The sequence below is a fragment of the Hibiscus syriacus genome, unplaced genomic scaffold, assembly GCF_006381635.1.
Source record: "Hibiscus syriacus cultivar Baekdansim isolate YM2019G1 unplaced genomic scaffold, ASM638163v2 tig00005974_pilon, whole genome shotgun sequence".
NCBI classification, from domain to species: Eukaryota; Viridiplantae; Streptophyta; class Magnoliopsida; order Malvales; family Malvaceae; genus Hibiscus; species Hibiscus syriacus.
In genome coordinates, this window is record NW_024062076.1 from 4,072,400 (window position 1) to 4,078,405 (window position 6,006).

General features: G+C 40.4%; 1 pseudogene; it reads left to right on the forward strand.

The window, feature by feature from the left end:
- Positions 1-4,197: 4,197 nt before the first annotated feature.
- On the forward strand, positions 4,198-5,565 carry LOC120200444 (annotated as a pseudogene).
- The last annotated feature ends 441 nt before the right edge of the window (positions 5,566-6,006 follow it).

Below are 6,006 nucleotides of genomic sequence, written 5' to 3' on the forward strand. Positions count from 1 at the left end.
TTGAGCTAATCCTCAGTGCCCCTTTGATCCTCGGTTCATCCTCTTCTCTGGACAACTCGATCCTGGGCTCATCCATCACCTTGGATGACTCGGCTCCCTTCGGGTAATCTCGCAACACTGCTGGCACTTCAAGTTTGTGCCCCTTCGCTTGTTCGACTCCTACCCTTTGCTTAGCGTCTGTTTCACTAGAACTTGTGCACAAATCATCCCTAGAATTCCCCATCTGGTTCATCATTGAGTGGATTGGCTCTTCCACTCAAGAAACAACCTTCCTCATCATCCGACTTGCCTTCATCTCGGAATCTTTTACCGCTACCCTCGGCTTTCGGCTTTGCTTTGGAAGTCTTGTTCTTCTTGAGTCCAAACGCTTTGATGGACTCCGTGGTTGTCAAGGCTTTAGACAGCTCCTTGACTTCCCTTCTCTCCAATGCCCTTTTTGCCCACGGCTTTAACCTGAACATAAAGGTGAAGAATCCCTCTTCCTCAGTCAAACTTGGGACTTTGAGCATGAGTCTTCTGAATCGACTCGTATACTCCTTGAGCGTCCCTTTATGCCTAAGGCACCTCAACTTAGACCACGCCTCCATCCTGGCATATTGTGAGCGGACTTGCTTACTTTGCACCCTCGGCTTGATGGCTTTATCATTCGCGATCGCACCGGGTCCCTTCTTGTGCTCAACTACTTTGACACCCGCAGTCTTGTCACGTCTCGATCCTGAGCGAACTACTTGACAGCTTGTAGTCGCTCCACGCTTGCCCCTTGACTCGACTACTTTGGAACATGTAGCCTCATGAAGTCTTGCTCCTGACTTGATTGCTTGAACACCCGCAATCGCATCGAGCTTTCCTCTGGGTTTGGCTGCCTTGATATCAACTGCCTTGCCTCGTCTTGATCTTTCCTTGGTCGTATTGATCCCATCAATCGGACCAAGTCTTTCCCTTGACTTGGCAGCTTTACTCGTGCCTCCGCCAACTCTCGCTACTTCTCCTTCTCCCATCATCCTCATGATGGTTGTAAGGCGACACTTCTCAGGACATCCTCTAATCAAGTGAGGACCATCACAGAAGTAACACTACAGTTTTTCCTTGCTCCCCTTCTTCTTTTCCCCGAACTTGGCCTTGCCATTCTTTCCTAATGGCTTTCCTTGGCCGCGAACAGTCGATGACTCAACTTGGCCACTCGAAGAGCTATCTCTACCATCTCCCCACTGCACCTTTTCCCGGTCTCCCCCATTGTTGCCATTATTCCTAGGCATGGGCCTGGATGACACATCGCTCCTTGGCTTGACATTTGCAAGCTCAGTCGGCGTTTTGGCTACAACTATGGCTTTCGAAAATATCTGGGCATCACCTTGCTCTTCCCCGAGCATCGCCCCTGGTCTAAGTCCTTCCAAGAAGGTCTTGAGCGCACCCCATTCACTCATTGCTCCCTTGCATATGAGTAGCTCCCTCTTGAGCTCATCTACCTCGTTCCTCAAAGCCGCTACCTCGGCTTCTTGGGTATTTCTCCCTCGAACCGTCTTCAACTCATCTAGAACTCGTTGCGTCTCGACCTTGAATCTGCCCTCCATGGACTCTAATCGATCAAGGTGGGACTCCACAACACCTTGGGTCTGCTTGGCCTCATCCTCGACTTGTTCAAGTCTACCGACCCTTTATTCCCACGAAGTTGAGATATGCTCTAGATTAATGAGCCTCTCTGTGTGGTAAGCAATATATTCCATCCAGTATGCCCATTTCTCGTACAAAGATAGTTCTTCTTGTTCCTCGTGAAGACTCTCCTCATCTTCATGAGAGAACGTGTCTCGCTTGGACATGCCTTCGGCGTCACCCTTGAGCCTCTCTACGTCGAGAACTGGATCCTCTTGGTATGTTTTCGTTGCCTTGAGCATTCCTTGCGAACTCATCACGGCATCCTCATGCTTGGACACCGACGATGCTCTTGAGCCCAATGGACTCTCTTCCTGTTTCCCACCATGGCACTCCTTGCCTTTGCATGCGAAAACTCCTCTTTTCGTGTGCCCCATTTCAATTATCAAATTAAATTGAACGAAGAGTAAGTAACTAGAACTTACCCGGTTCACACCTTCCACCAAACGGTTGAAACGATCGTTGCTTGCCCTCAATGACTCACTCTGATACCACTTGTCACGCCCCCAGAACTTCAACGCCTCAAACCGTCGGAATATCAGAGTCAAGGTCTGACGGGTCGTGCGGCCTTAGACGCTTTAGACGTTCCTCGGTCTTCTCGGCGACTAAGTAAGCCTTACCCAAGCTAAGTGAGTGTGCAAACTCACAAAGGTTGGAACCAATCCCTCAAGGCTTCGGATTACGTAAGCTTTAAACACCAACGTGGCTACTTCGAGCCACAAGGTCGGACTATCGTGTGGAAGTGCAAACACGAAGGTGGTTACTCCTGGCCACCAAGATAGGCAACAAGACAAAGAACTAAAGAACTCAAAAAGAATAGAGCAAATGCCTCAGAGTTTATATTACTCTCTCAAAGAGAATAATGGAATTGGGTGATTACAAATGAAGAGGAGAGCTCTCTATTTATAGGGAGCTCCCTCTCAATCGATGGCTAAGATCGTTTGACATGAAGGGCTAGGATTAATTCTCACCTAACTCACCTCCCATAATTTAAGGCAATCCCACCTAACCTTATCCTTCTAGAATCCTCCAAGGAACGGGCCAGATATGACGGTTCTGGGCAAGCCCAATAGTCTGTATAATTCTCTTACAGATATCTGCTCACATGTCTCGGTTCGAATCCACGAGCCTCGACAACACTGCTCCCATCGCCCTCGTCGCTTCTCTCGGACGCCTCGGAATAGTTCCTTCACGGACTTGTTAAGCATTCTCCAAGAATTGGCTAAGTCTGGTGGCCTCGGTAAGTCCGATTCTCCGTATTGAATCTCTTGGTCGGACGCTTACACTAATGTCTCGGACCCAAGTTTCTAGCCCGTGACATTCATCGACCTTTAGATTAGGTAAGTCGAATACATAAAAACATCTTATTAAAGAAAAAAATTAATCAAATTAATATTAAAAAGCATGCATTCACAATTTGAAAATCATAAATTCTCTTGGACATTGATCAGAAATGGATTGAGGGATGTTAGAATGAGCCACACTTTCTTAAAATTTTAAATTATTATATATTCTATGTATTTCTTTGGATTTTATATTGATAATCTAATTTCATACTCCGTGAAATTTTATAATTTTGTACCTCTAAAGTTTTAATATAACTTTTTAAATTCACATTATGTTATAAAATCTTGCATACATCCCTAACATCAATCATAGTGTGAAGGGAAAGGAGCAATGGATTCATAGAAATACTCCATTGGTTGATTACCACGTTTTGTAACTTCAAAGACTTCACGTGGCGTAATTCATGTTTTAAATTTGTAGTTTGAGATATAAATTATCTTGGTCATCGGACAGGGATCAATAGAGGGATATTAAGGTGTAATCATACTTTCTGAAAATTTTAAATATTTTTTATTTTTATATTAATAATTTAATCAAAATTTTGTAATTTTGTATTCTTAAACTTTAAATATAACTTCTCAAATTTCAAAATATAACGTTGAACCCGATATAAGAGAAAAGAAAAGTGGATTAGTTTTGTTACTTTGAAGACTCCACGTGCGTAATTCATTAAAAAAAAGAAAGGTTTTAAGGGTTAGTTTGATATTAAAGAAATATGAAGAAATAAAAGGTATGGACCGATTCCCACGTTTTAATTTCTTATAATTTTAATATTTAATTTTGTATCATAACTTTATTTTCCACATTTACTTACCAAACATTGGCCGCTTTAGCTGCAGGAATAAAATAATGCAAAGTACCTTTCATCCACTATTTTTATTAGCGAATTATTAAACAAAGACAAACCGAACATTGATTAGAATCTTTCTCTCGTTGATTTCATCATTCTCTTGTTGTTAACAAACTTATTCATGAAGAAAACTGAGGTGGTCGTTATTGGACAGCTTCTTCCAAAGAATGTCGATTTTCATCTGACCAAACTGATGTGTGAACCATATTAAAAATTGAAGACGAAACAATGAGGAAAAAATCCTACAGTTTTAGCGTATAAACAATGATCATTGTTTCATGCGTACGTATGTGTATATATATATATAGCAGAATGTTAAGGAAAACACACCAGAAAACACTGAAGTACATAAGTTTGTAAAGAAATTAAGCAAGCAAAATGGCAGAAGCAAAGGTTCTTCGCATGAATGCAGCAGATCATGAAATTAGCTATGCTAATAATTCAGTTTTCCAAGTCCGATATTACATGATTTCTGCTTTATATATGTTCTTTTTTCTTTTTTAAAAAAATAACCAGTTTTTGTGCTTTCAGAAAGCAGTGATATCAAAGGTAACACCAATCATTGAAGAATCCATTAGAGATATGTTCAAGGAAATGGCTCCAACTTGTATAAAGGTGGCAGACTTGGGTTGCTCATCAGGACCTAACACCTTCCACACTATATCTCAAGTTATTAACACAATCCATAGGATATGTAAGCTAGAAGAGTTGAAATTTCCAGAGTTGAAGTGCTTCTAAATGATCTTCCAGACAATGACTTCAACTCTGTGTTAAGTCGGTTCCCGGTTTCATTGAGAGGCTGAAGAAAGAGAAAGGAGTAATGGTGCAAGAAGGGTGTTTCATAGGAGCAGTTGCGGGCTCTTTCTATGACAGACTCTTTCCAACTAGAAGCCTCCACTTTGTCAATTCTTCCTATGCGCTTCATTGGCTCACAAAGGTCAGTCACTTGACCAAAACCCTTCTCTTTGATCTAATAAAGAATCTATTTTAATCTCATTTAACTTTGATCTTTTCATTAGCTCCCAGTTGGGCTAGAGAAGAATAACGGAAACGTATACATGGCAAGATCAAGTCCTCCCAATGTTTTCCAAGCATATGCCGACCAATTTCAGAAAGACTTCACAAATTTTCTAAGCTTGCGCTCCAAAGAAATTATATCCCAAGGCCGTATGGTGCTAACCTTTATGGCTAGGAAAAATGTCGACCCCTCCAACGAAGATTATGGTTGGGAGCTTGTTGCTAAATCACTTCTTGATTTGGTTGCTCAGGTGCCATATAATCCATTTACTCTATTTCTACAATTACTCAATTGCAATAAACTAACTTAATTATGAATTGCAGGGAGTTGTAGAAGAGAGAGATGTGGATTCATTCAACCTTCCTTTTTATACACCTTGCAAACAAGAAGTGGCTGAGATTGTCGAGAGGGAAGGATCATTTGAAATTACTGATCTACAAGTTTTCGAAGTGGATGCCGATCCTATAAATAAAAATGAGATGCTCTGTAACGAAGACTTTGGTTTCGATATTTATAAGCAAATGGGAAAAATATTGCAAATACCATCAGAGCTGTTATAGAGCCAATGATCTGCAGTCATTTTGGAGATGCTATAAGTGACAAGTTATTCACAAGGCTTGCTGCAAATGTGGAGGATGCTTTAATTAATTCAATGTTCAATAGGAGGGTTAGCATTTTGGTTTCTTTGATCAAGAAGTAGTTAATAAGGGAGTTGATGACTCAAAGACAATGGATAATAGGGGGTTTCTCAAGTAAAACTTTAAATATGTTCAAGTTTTAACGTGTTGATGGGATGTTGTATTGTCTCTCTCTATAATATATCAAATGACTCATTCAATAAATGAATCAAGTCACTTTAGGATATATATATATATATATATATATATATATATATATATATATATATATATATATATACCATTTTCAATATTTCTGGCGTAAAATATGCGACTAACTAGATCTGATCGCAATACTTGAGTCGGATTTAGGAAGTTACAATCATATCCACAATTATAACCACTACTATTGTAATATGTTCTTCTATTTTAGAAAAATGTTGTATGTATTCATTTCCACTTTTAATAAGTCATACAAAAGTGTTATAAGGAGATCTGAGTATCCATTGTTGATATTGTTTCAT